A 14122-nucleotide genomic window follows, 5' to 3' on the forward strand; every position below is an offset into this window, starting at 1 on the left:
GATCCGCCTGTACATCCTGCTGTAAACACCGTCCTATCTGAGCTCTTCACAAGAAACATGCAAAGGTAATAAAACGAAATAACACGGAGACATGAAGCAACACGGTCGTATTTTTCTAAAAGCAGCAACTTTGAACCTGAACAGTTGAACCAGATCTCTGACACCAGAGCTGCGCTGCTGTTAAGCTACGAGGCTTGTTGAGCTTCGTCAGGCTTCGGAAGTAAAAAGCCCGAACCAACCGAACCCCGTTAGTCTGTGACACTAACGACAATAAACACACATAATATACTTGAAAATAAGATAAATACATTGTCCGTTAGAATGTTTAGATACTTAAATAGCACATTTTACAAGAACAATGTCCGAGAATATTGCCTACTAGCATAAGCTAAGGTTAATGTTAGCCACAAAGTTTAAGTAAAACTCACCTTCGTGTCAGTGAATGTATAACGAGGCGAACATTTTAAAACCTTTCTCCAGCTGACTTGTTGGGGCTTCGGATCGATGTACAAACCTTGGCCAAGCCCTGAAAGCACCTAATGTAAATGATATTTGTATTGGATCGGAAACAATCGAGCCGCTTTACCCCGAACGCGGAAGCTGAGGTGCAAAGAGCCCATTAACCCTTTAACTGTTTTTATACATCGCACTGTGAAGTAGTTGTCCTCAAAGTGTGGACACTGCAGCTCCAAGGAGGCGGTGATAGGTTCAACCAGGCATTTTACACAGCTGAATGGTTGCCATGGGAGAGTAAAGGATTTCACAGACTTGCATGAAATAATCAAGGCAACACTCAAGGTATGCTTTTGATGAGGGAATTGCATTATAATATGACACAAAACTCAAAAAAGTTGACTTTACATGATATTGTCCCTTTAAATAATGCTTCTTCTTCACTCTGTTTAGCTTCAAATACATTTGTACAAAGGACATTTTCTGATGTTGGGAGGAAATGATACGGAGAAATAATCCAGGATCCCACACAAAAAACAGTCTTGCGGCTCACAGATTTCTCCAACAGTTCAGCTCAGTAATTGGTCCTGTTGTAAAAGGAACTTCATAACTTCCAGACTGAATTGGGGGAGACTCATCAATGTATCTATCATGCCTTACAGCAGGGGTTTCATTTATTCTTTGATTTTCTGCTGTCAACCCACAAAGAACAGCATTCATCTTTACCGTCCCTGATAAATAAAGATAAAAAGATGAAGATGAGCGAGATTCCACACAGCAAGCCAAAATTCAACACATCAATGTGCTGCATGTCCAAATGTGGCAGAGAGTTGTCACTATCACATGAGTTATTCTCCATCACCGAGTGGAGTAACACATTAAGTGTGCCTTAAAACAACGGAAAACCCATTTAATGAAATCAGGCAATGTGCAGTTCGTATAGGGACCTCAAGAGGGCAGTGCAGGCTCAGAATTGGGGCTTGCTAGAATCCATATTGGATATTCTAGTCAGCCAGTGGTGTTGGATCCCTGCTGGCCGAGTGTTTAGCTCAGTTCCTCTCCCCCTGTGTGTGAACGTCTGACTAAAACGTCTCTTGACCTGGCTGTGACACCCTCAGCTGGCGACCTCATTGTCTGGCAGTCTGCAAATAAACCCACTGATGCTCAAACAGAAAAAGCAACGCCGGTTTGGAACTTCCGCAAATGAAGCTCGTATTCAAAGGCTTATCGTGCCTCCCGGCACACCGATTGTTCTTACATCTCATCCTCCCGCACTTTGGAGCCGATTTCCTAATTTTCTCTACTCTGTTCTGGGATGAGAAAGCCGCAGGCAACTCTGTGGATAAGCAGAGGAAGAAATACAGAGAGCACGAGAGGGAAAGATGGAGGGAGGGAGGCTGTGCTGCTTAACAAAATTCTTAACCCTGTGATCTATGAAAAGCATGTGTGTGTTGAGGATGGCGGGGAGATTTTGCTCGATGCACACAAGCTAACCAAAAGCACGGCAAAGGATTTAAAATATCAACCAAAACACAGCTTGTCTACTTGCCTGTTTTAAGTCTATTTCTCAGTCTTTTAAATAATCACTTTGATAATATTACAATAACAAAGTCTAAAAGTTGGGGAGTAGAAATGGTGGGTTGATCGTGGCAGAAAGAGTTGAACACAGACAACCTTTTCTTTCCTCATTGTCTGAGATTAAATCAGACTAAATCTTTCCTTTTTTTTGTCAATCATGATTACCAACATTTTTTCTCATTTCTAATTTTCTAAATGCCAGTTATATAATTAATTTCTTCAAAGCCAGAAGTGTGAATACTCTCTGGGTTTTTCCAACTTTTTCACTGCCAATACCGATTTCGCAGCTTTGAATATTGGCCAATATTGATATTGACCCAATGCAATATCAACATGAATCATACATACTTTGATTACTTGTTTTGTAGTGTGGAACGTTAGAAAAGACTTGGTCAAGTGACATAAACAGAGAACAATAGTCAACTACAGGCATGAGAACAACTGACCCAATTATTATTATTAACTTAATAATAATAATATGCAATTATATGCAAACCCTATGGATAATAATATTAACCATTGGGTTTGCATATGAGATAAAGGCACTGCTGGGTAGAAATGCTGGGGCGGACTAAATCCTAGATTAAAACTCTGGAGTGGAGTGCTCCTATCAGAGATTATAGATCCTGATCAATTCAATCTGGCACTCGTTTTTTGGATGAAATCGGAGCGATTTCCGATCTCAATACTGGATTGGGACAACCCTAACCCACACTAAGATTACTATGCATTTAAACTATTTAGGAAAGCTCAGATGATGTCATGATGTAAAAAGCAGATCAATACCAGAAAACCATCCAATTCAAATGACCTCTACAAAGTCAAATAAGAAGAGCAGTGTGGATAATCCGATGGATTTTATTTGAGGATATAAAAATTGTGTTTCTTTTCCAACTTCTAAAGTGCATTTATCCAAATCTTAGTATAGTTTTGTGGTGGTATTGCATTGTTCCCACAAAAGGGAACAATTCAGTCACATCATTAAACCTCATATTTACAATATTTATGTCCACCCATAGTCTCCAGTGGTCTTTGGGCATTCCATCACAGTGCAACATGATATTTACATGCAAACCAGTGTTTTTTCATATTGGGCTCCGGAGTCACCAGGGGGTGCTAGGGCAGTAAACTATTGTGTGATTGGTTTAAACCAGGTTTATCAGCTGAAAGTGTGAACATTTCACTTCAAGTATGTGCATGTATTTCTGCTCTCTTCTTACCCGCAGACCTGTATTCATCAGAAAATACCCAGAAAGTTATTTTCTCTCACTCCATTTATCTATCCCCACGGGGCATGCTGATAAGCGGGAAGCTACATGAGTTTTTGGAGGGCTGACCTAAAGGCAGGCGTATCTTTCTGCCTAAATCTGGTGTTGACACCGTTCTCTTCTTACTTCGTTTGGATCTTTGTAGTTATTTTGCTCTTATTTTTTTGTGAAGGACATATAGAAGGCTGACATGTATTTTAACTGCTTGTACACAAAGCGCTTAAAATAATTAATTTATCCACTTAATGAATCCGGTAGAATGTTGGAGGCAGCAGGTGAGTTGGGGGGAACGAGTGTGTGGTGTTAAGTGTTCAGTCATCTACAGGGACGATGTATGAAGTAGAACACACACTGGACAGGCTGTGATCAAGTAATGCATCATTTATTGTCATTTTCATGTTGTGACCGTCGTATTCAGCAATGAATCCTGGTACACTGAGACCAATGAAAATGTAGCGTGGTCGCTGGGAGAAATGTTTAATTTAAAGGTTTAATTAATTTAATTTAAACTTCCCCTTGGACATCAATAAAGTATATTCTATTCTAGTCTATTCTATTCAATTTCTACACAAGCAGGTATGTCCATGATCAAGCGTTCACTGAAGGATTATATTTTTATTAGGCAATAAAATATAATAATTTTGTTGCCTAAAATAAAATTAGGCAATAATTTTATTTTGCCTAATTCTATTATTTTTTTTAAAAAAAGAATATAATTATTTGCTCATTTTTATTAATATACTTTTAATAAGGTACAAAATACACTTATGTGGTCTAATGAAAAATATGCAGGAGGTTGCAGTTTTTTCATCTGATTTTCAGAATAATCAAAAGAATAATCAGTTACAAACATAATCAGTGGTTGCAACCCAACAATGAACTGAAGTTTGTAGCAGGGACTTGAGAAAATGGGGGGGGAGGAGTTTAAGTGGGGTGAGAATATTTGTGCAAATATGTGTGATTTAAATAAGTCAACCCTGTAATAAAAAGGTGATTTTTGTTCATCTTAGTCAATAAGATGTTCAGTCTGGAATCCTGCTGTCAACTGATGCAACGCTGCTGGAATTTCAGACGTGTTCCCATCGAGCAATCACAGATCCATCACTGTTTGCTTTCTGGTTCGCTTTCTTTCTGCAGATCCTCTCAGCACCTGCTTAGCTTTTGTCACAGGGCGACGGACAACCATCAATAACATAGAAATGGTTGCAACTCTGAAAAGGAGCACTTAATCACGTTAAAACCTCTGACTACTTCCAGTGAGACAAAGAAGCTATGCAAAGATGAATGAAGAAGAAAAACAGAAAACAAGCATCGCATCTAAATGTAAGCGAGTCTCTAAGCCGGTGAAGATGTAAACGAGGGATTTGTTAACAAAATGAAAGATAAAAAAAAATGCTTTTATTTAAGTTTTAGTACCAGCCCTTGATTTGTGTGTTTCCCGACTTTATGTTTAGGTTGGAGAGGGTGAAGTTAAACCAAAAACCAGACAAGAACGACGTGTTCTGAACAATTCCCCACTCTCTCCCTGAAACAGAGATGCACTGACAGTCATGCAGCTTGAAATGTAAATAGGTCCAACATTAGCATTCAGCCGTCATCTCCTCCTCTGTTTTTATGTCAGTGCGTGTGTGTGTGTGTGTGTGTGTGTGTGTGTGTGTGTGTGTGTGTGTGTGTGTGTGTGTGTGTGTGTGTGTGTGTGTGTGTGAATTAAATTGGGGGATAGAGGGGGAGTGAGGGGTAACAGTAGGGAGTTGGACTATTTGATCAGGCTCCCCTCGGCTCGCTGTGAGCCTCAGTAGCAGGAGTTCATCTGTGGGACAGGCGCTAATGCTGAGCACATCAGCTTGCAGTGTTGTGCCAGATTCTGAAAATTATACGTGTGTGTGTGTGTGAGAGAGAATGTGGGTATTTGTTTGCATGTCACTGCGAGCTCCAGCATCTGTCTCCTTACATGCAATGCTTCTCCATCCCACACATTCAATACATAAGATAACGCTGCGAGAAGCAAACGCTAAGCCATGATGCTTTCACACTTCGCAAGTCTGTGTGTGTGTGTGTGTATGTGTGTGGGTTCTGATGTGCATCTTCCTAAGGCTCTTTGTCTCCTACGTTCACCCGTAAGTGAACCCATATCCCTGAAAATCCAACGACACAGTAAACTGTTGTGTTCACCCATAAATCCAGGCAATTATCCGGACACACACACACACACACACACACACACACACACACACACACACACACACACACACACACACACACACACACATACCTCCTTGTAGTTCTATATAAAATGAGGACTTTGTATTGACTTCTATTAATTTTAGGAAAAGTATTTATGCCAAACCCAGACATTTTCCCTAACCATTACTAGTCTATTCCTCACCCTTGGTTAAAATGTAAAGGGGCAACATTATGGAAAATAATTATTTTTTAGCTTTACATCATGGTATATGATCAATAAATGCCCAAAGTGTTGCCTTAATTATTTTTCATTCATGTTGGAGAAATCCTTGCATCTCCCGTGGCAACCGCTCAGCTGTGTGAAACCCCTGGTTGGACATAGCTCCTCCTTCGAGGCACAGCTCCTCTTCCAATCTGCCGTTTCCAAGCTTCTGCCTGACAGATCACCCTTGCCACTCCTCCCCCACTCAGCTCCTTCAGACTAACCAGCAGCAATTAGCAAACATCTGGTGTAACTGCACATCAGCTGCTGCTTCTCAGTGAAACAATAGTAAAAACGTTGTTAAAGGGTTAACAGAGGAGCCATGTTGTGATGACTTCCTGAAAGCGGAATTTCAGAAATAGCAGGAGATTCTTAAAGAGACAGAGGCCCAATTTCAAGGTGTTAAAATACAACATAAAATTTCTTTAAAGTCATAATGTTCCTCTTAGGTCTTCTAACGAGCCATCATTTGATCCAGGTGCGTTAAATCAGGGAGAGAACTAAAACATGCAGGATGCCGCCCTCTAGGACCGACTTTGGGCACCCCAGTTCTACACCCAAAAGAATGTCTGGATATTATTTATTTTTCTTCCGTCACCGTTAATGCGGCTCGTACCGCTGCGTGCACCCCCACAAAAGTGGTATTAAAACGTTCAGCTTGATCCCGAGAAGGGAGCTATTACTTTTAGTGGGATTCTGAATTAAAATAATGACATAAATTGAGAAAAACGAGAAAAATCGAGGCTGAGTGTCTCAGAGAATCATTAACCTTTCTCTCTGAAACACACACAGCACAGTAGAGGTCTGACTCCAAAACTCTTTTAATTCCCCCTCATAGGCACAAATATTGGCCTATTGATCTCAAAGTTGGTCATGACATAGATACACATACCTGCTCCCGTAAAATGTTTTCAAAATTTTGCTAGGGCTTATGGTTTTTTGTCAGGGTCCTGGAGACAGACGCTGGGTGTCTCACAAGTATAGAAACTGTCTCCAGCATACTGTCTGACAGAGAGAGCCAGTCCAGGTGCAGATAATTAATTACCATAGCAACGGGTCCCAGACAGAGGCAGTGAGTAGTCTCACAAACAAACACAGAGCCAGGTCTCACAATGCATTGTGGGAAGAATCCATATTTCCTGTGACTATTCATATTTTGCTTACATAAAATTATTATTTCTCTGAATTTTTGAGTGTAAATTAAAATCCTTAGTATGAAGGTTGAAAACTTTTGAGAAATAAACAATTACCCACTGTCTTCATTTTTTTAAATTTTGGACCGTGAGTGAGAACCACATGTGCGAAGCTTATAAGTCGTCACTCAATTCCACCGTACTTGGGGGTTTAGCCATTGTGCTGTAGTTGTAAACCAGGTCAGCCATACTACTAAGATGATGGATCTGATAAAATCTTTAGGCATTGCACTGTAATGGTGGATCGTGCATGTCATACCTGTATGGATTTATTCCTCAGGGCAAAGCTAAATGCTGGGTCTGAAGTGATTGCCACATTTCTGTTGGCCCCATTTAAATTTCTTCAGAAATGTTCTAGTCATTTTTTAAATTTTCCAACAGCAAATGCTAAAGAAGCAAATTTCCTAATCAGATGTTTTTCTTCACAAATTAAATGTGCTGTGAAAATATGACAATCCATAATTTCCATAAGCAAGTCATAAGTAGATCTTCAAACTGTCCATTATTATCTACCTGTTATTAACTGTTTGACACTTTGGCATTATAAAGTGTCAAACATTTTGAAAATGTCTGTTTTCCAAGACCCAAGTTTTACATGGATGTTTTATAAAAACAGAGACACTCCCCACACATTTAAAGCAGAATCACAGCAATACATTAAAAACGGCATGCTTATTAACGTGATCATAATTGTTCATATTCTGTCACGTCTCTAGGAGAATAATTACATTCGCCCTTCAAAACTGATGACCCAGTAAAACATGTCACATGTGCTGCTTTCAGCTCCAGTCTACAGGAATGAGTTGAAACGGCATCAGGTTTTGCTTTGGCTTCTCTTTGCATAATGAGTTGAGCTGCTTTGTCCTTTTCAATCAGCATCATGAGGTTTGACTTGATTTCAGACTGACCATCCCGAGTTATTCCCACAACAGGTTTGGTTGAATAAGAAGGTGAACACTGGGTCATTCTGTGCTACACTTTGAAACGTTCCTGTGTTTTTGTTGTCTTTATTAATTGATTGATAAAGATAGTTCAGAAAATGATAAAAATGTTCTACAGAAAAGAATATAAACGCAGGACTAAACGTAAGTACACCCTGCTTGACGACTGAAGGTTTTGTGTAATAACCAAATGAAGTTTTCAAAATGACACTTTTTGTTCCAATTAAAGCTTAAAATGAAAAAAGATTATAACCTCAGAGAGATTGCATTCTGTTACTGATGCTTTGAATACATTATTTAGTATTCATACTGTCTCAAAACAAAAACAAACAGTAAAAAAGAGGGAAAAGTCCTCATTTGTGACATAAGCCTCAGAAGCCAATCAGAAGGCAGGATTCAGTCTCCACACTCAAAACACAACAATCTACTCACATGGGAGAAATATGTAGCAATATTTTTTGAGCAGGTGAAAATTTGTTTATTTGCTGTAAAATATTTTATTTGGTTTACATTTTTAGATCATCTCAATTTAACAGTTGTTTACATTTTTATTTTATCTTATACAAAAGCTTAAGATATTATTGAGCAAACCTTATTTGGTATTTCCTCCTTTGATTTATGTACAGCTAGTACATAACTTGAAGTTGGTCATTGTCAAACATTGAAACATGGCCTTAGAATACTGTTGGGCAGTTTTTTGCAGAATATATATGTCTGCATATTTCGCATGATGTGCCTCATTTTTTGCATGTATGAGGCACATCCAAAAAAAAAACGAAAACAGAAAAATGGTATTGTTCTAACGCTGTGTGTATTCCTGGAGGTCCTGGTAAGCAAGTACATGTTGACAGAATCTTTTACTTAAAAAGAGAAAGAAAAAGAATATTGTCAAGAAATAAAAAAATAAAAAAATTACCAGCAAAAACAAAAGTGGATGAGCAGAGCTAGCTGACAAATGTTGATGTCATGATCCAGGACATGTTACTATGAAATATAGGCCCAATCCCAAAACTCACACTACACCCTACCACGCTATGTGAAGTGTGGACTCAGTCGAAGTGCGAATAAGGGATAGAGTGTGCAGGTAGCAGGTGTGCAAAAATTTGAGAACTGGGGCAGGACGCCTCTGTGTCTCAACGTCTACATCCAAAATGGCGGACCAGTCGCTGTTCAGGCATTTGTGCTGATGTAAAGTAACAACTACAACAAAAAACAATTTTAAATGTACGCTATAGATATATTTGCTTTGCAAAGTCATTGCTGGAAATATTTGACTGTTAAATGTGTTTTGTCATGACTTGTTGAATACAGAGCAAAGTTCCATGTGTCATTTGAAATCAGATTTTTTTTTGTGTGACAGACACAGTTTGCTTGGTGAACATTATCATATTTCCAATTTTCATCGTATGATGATTTTGTCAAAAATACACATTAAAATACAATAATATTTTTAGTTGAAGCGTCGGGAATTCTTCCTGCTGTGATTCAAACCAGGCTGTTCTCCTCTCAGAGACTCTCTCTGCCCCCAGCATCACCATCCACAGTCACTCTTTGAATACATTTTGATTATATGGGCTACGAAAGCATTAAGTTTCCTTTTGAATTACATAAGAGTTTTTAGTCTTTTTAGCATTAACAGACTTCCCCAGCCCTGTTGAAGGAACCAGCCCTTAGCCACGTGGTTATCTTCTGGAAACATAAGTGATTTCTAAGCACTCTGCTCACTCCGTTTAAATACAGCTAAGAAACATTCTAAGTAATGTCCTGAAACAGCCGAAAGCTTTGCCGTTCGCATTCTTCATTGAAACAAATACGATCGATTTGCTCTATTTTCAGCCAAGTAAAGGATGTTAATTTGCCCCAGCGAGAATTTTCTGCTGGCAGGATGGTTTATGTGGGGACGAGTCAGAATAAAGCACAGCGCGGGTGTTCACCGTGATAAATAAACGCAACTCGGTGCAAATCTCCGAGGCTCAGCAGTATAAATGTGTCTGTAGATACATTTAAAACACACCGTGCGTCTGAACAGCATTCGTTCTTTATGATTGTAGCCTCTGCTGTTCAGGTGTTTCTCTCTAACTTATTGACTAATGTGTTAGGCAGTGTTGTGTTGTGTTGAATCCAGCGAATGGAGCCAGAGCTAACGGTGCTTTAAAGGGGGCAGTGTTCTGTAAAATCTTAAGCTTTACGTCATGTTATGAAGTTATTCCCTCATCAAAAACATACCTGAGATGTTTTCCTTGATTCTTTCAAGAAATCTCTTGAATCTCCCATGGCAACCATTCAGCTGCCTCACAAAGCATCTGCTGAGTTCATTACATGTGCTACTTCTTAGTGAAACGCTGGTAAAAATGTCAGTGTTTTTACCAATTCATTGATTTATCACCTGCTGATTCCCTTAATTTTGGGAAATGGGTGATCAGCCGATACATACATGTGACGCCAATCATATCCTCCAATCTTACCAACCTCAACAAAGGTCTAAAAATCAGCCACTGTCCTCTTCTGTTCTCCCCTGTAAGGTTTAACTGACAAACCGACCCACCAGGTCATGTCTGTACATTTGCAGTTAACAACTGTCACCCCACTCCTGCTAACTCAGTGACTTTCCTGCTATATGTAGAGACATTTCAGTCGCTAAATATAGTAAGGTATCGGCCAAAATCAGAATCAGCAGGTCAGGCTTTTTAAAGATGGGTAATCGACGATTGGCCAGAAAACTGTAAGCAGGTCATCCCTGGTTATTGTGAGGCAAAAGCAACTCTAATCAAGTGGGTTTTAGCCTTGACTTAAAGGAACTCAGTGTTTCAGCTGTTTTGGAGTTTTCTGGAAGCTTGTTCCAGATGTGTGGTGCATAGAAGCTGAAGGTAACACAGTTACCACCTGCCTGTAAAACACACCACACTGCCCGTTTAAAAGAGAGCAGTGAGTGTCTGCATGTTTAACCCAGCTCCAGCACCTTTTGATGCCGCATACGTCTCCTCGTCTTCCTCCTCTTCCTCCTCTTCCCATGGCGAGGAGCTCATCATCAGAATGGCACGCTCTCCTTTTCACTCATGGCTCCCCTTCTCCTCCCCTGACGCTCCGCACTTGTTGAGGAGCTGTCATGTCTTTCTCTCCTCCTTTCTCCGACTCCCTCTCCGCTCTCTCTCTCTCTTTCTCTCTCTCTCTCTCTCTCTCTCTCCTTCCTCAGCCTGTCATCTTTCCAGTGTGGCTGCAGGGGCGGATCAAAGCCAGTTGGAGGCGGAGGAGGATATGGGGGGGAGAGTTGGAAGGTGGAGGGGGGGTAAGATGAAGAGGGAGTATTTCTGTATTTCGGGGTGAAAGAGAGGACAGGGTGGCTGTGCGACATGCTGAAAACACAGAGCTGCTGCTGCGACGATTTAAAGCGCAGAAACAACTAAAAAAAGAAAAGGGGAAAAAAAGCACATTTCGGTGTTGATGGAATGAAAGTGTGCGTGATATTACCACAGCTTTTTACCTGGCAAGGCTGTTGTAAAAGACCGACCTGACCCAGACCGGCCCGACGAGAAAGGTTAAATCAACACTGCTGGTTATGTCCCAAAGCCAATTATCATCACGTTTCTGATCCGTGACATTTTACTGTCTCCATGTGGCTCATGTAGAGCAGTTCTCTCTCCCGGCCACAGGGTGGCAGTGTGAGATGACAGGACCCAGCAGTTCAACAGCAGGATCCCTCAGCTTTGACCCATAAATCACCTCATGCTGCAGCACATTTGGATTACAGATACAGTTTATGTAAATGACAGACATATATGTGGCAGGAAAGGTAAATAAATAGGAAGCGGTTGGTAAAGATGGAATTTGCTGATGTTTCCACAATATTAATATGAAACAAACTTATGTAAAATGATGTGCATGGGTGAAGCCATGACAGTCGAGCTGAAATCACTCTGCTATTCTAATTAGCAAACTGATTGCACCGAGAGAGTCCATTTATTCAAATCAGTTCCTCAAAATTTTTCATGCTTCTTGTTTTTTGTTTTGTTATTTTTTTAAATAAATTGTCACATCACAACTAAAAACATCAGTTTTTATTGAACTTAGTAATTGTTGAGTGAAAACAAAAGAATACATGGAGTTTAGAAATATTACAATCTGTGGCATGAATTTGTTTTGAGTCGGTGTTTTACAGATTCATGTTTTATTATAATTAAGTCTACCAGACATTTTCTCAGTGGACAGCAGTATTCAAGTTTTTCCTCAGATTATTAACATAATTTAGACCTGGCCTTTGACTGGGCCATTCCAACACATCAAATGGCCCACGGACCACACTTTGTACATCCTTCTGCAATCCCTCCTGTAGGGAATTAGTTGGGAGGAGCTTAGCACATAAGCTAGAAAAAGGTATATGAAATCATCTATAAATGCTGCATTTAGAGGTGAAATAATAATTAAATGTAATTATATGCACTGATTATATATATTACAGTTGCTCCATTGAAGGGATGTCATGATAAAGCATGCTGTTTCATCTCTAGAGTAGAGATGTAATTTGCTGAGGCTCTGAATGCACTGACAGGTTTATGCATCGGTGTACTGGGTATTAGGATAGAATAAATAAAGGAGGAGTAAATTTCCACCAAAAAACTGATATTTTTTGGAATAATCTAAGAATTAAAAAAGAAGAAGAAGAAAACAAAACAAGGACATTTTTGAGTTTGAAAAGTAAAAAAATAAATGCCTGAGAGAGGTCAGAAATTTTTAGATTAATCTCAGAAATGTTTTGGTGGAAATTCACTCTTCCTTTTTTTTTTGCTATCTTCATTGGGCTGTTGTAGGTTTAAATCCAAAAGGTCAGTGATGCAGTTAAAAAAAAGAAGAAATGTTACCATCATAGAAAAAAAAATGTAAAATGTCTAAAATGTTTAGGTCCATTTCATCGAGCTTGGTCTAAAATTTTAATGAAACATTTTAAAGTAACACAGCCTTCTTCTTCTCATCTCAACTCAATTTCAGTTCCCCTAAAGTGAAAGTTTATTGGAAATGGAACTACCAACCACCGTTGCTGCCTTAGTTGTTGCTAAAGTTAGTAATTTTCTATTTTTTCAAAGGATCAACTAGAAACAAATCTTCGTCTTTTTCTTCAGTAATATGAGACTTATGGAAGTATCTGTTGGTCTCACTGTATGAACAGCAGGTACGGCCTTAGCCCCGCCCCCAGGCTCAGGCTCTCAGCAGCTGATTCTTGGCGCAGCAGTGGCTCCCAGCAGGAGCCAGAGCCGCTCTCTGTGCTGAGACTGTTAATAAATCACACATTTGCCACTGGCTGATCCCCCTACAGTCAGGAACGGATGTAAATATTACACTTTCTTTGTGAAACTTTTACTTTAGGTATGCTTCTGTTTTCTTTCAGGTCCATTCAGATTGTATATCCTATGGGTACAATTTATACATAAAGCAACAAATATTAATGAACGATTCAGTGTTGTTGTGCTGTTGCTCCTTAATTGGATCATAACTGTAAAAGCCAAACCAGACTCAAGAAAATTAAACAAAAAACTTTTTTTTTTCCAAAAAAGTTCTTTGTCAAATTTTAAACATATTCAGGGAAGATTGACACATGTACGGTTGCAAACAGAACTATTCCTATTTTCAACAGCATCCATTACATTTCATTTCATTTGTTTGGTCAGGACAATGCACCAGAATTAGCAAAAAAAGGGACAATGCTCAGTTTGTCCTGCTAAAAAGAGACAAAGGTTATACAAACAAGGTCAAAATGACTTGACTACACAAAGTCCATAAACACACGCGCGCGCGCACACACCTACACACACACACACACACCCACACACACACACACACACACACACACACACACACACACACACACACACACACACACACACACACACACACACACACATGTTTGTTTTGCTATCTTTGTGGGGACTTTCCATTGACTTCCATTCATTTCTACTAATTTCTAAAGCCTAAACCTGACCTTTACCCTTTTCCTAACCCTAACCATCACATACCTAACCCTAACCCTAACCAAAACTCAATTCATACCTTAGCCCTAACTCTGACCCCTGACCCAAAAACAGGGTTTCCCCTCGTGGGGACCAGGCTCCGGTCCCCACGAGGAGCGATTAGTCCCCACAACATAGCATATGTCAGGAAAATCGTCCCCACAAGGTATTACAAACAAACGCACACACACACACACACACACACACACACAAATCAATCAATACACAGTAAATTCAATACAAA

This window comes from Poecilia mexicana, unplaced genomic scaffold, assembly GCF_051168715.1.
Source record: "Poecilia mexicana isolate PSO_F unplaced genomic scaffold, ASM5116871v1 scaffold_5, whole genome shotgun sequence".
In the NCBI taxonomy this organism is placed as follows: Eukaryota; Metazoa; Chordata; class Actinopteri; order Cyprinodontiformes; family Poeciliidae; genus Poecilia; species Poecilia mexicana.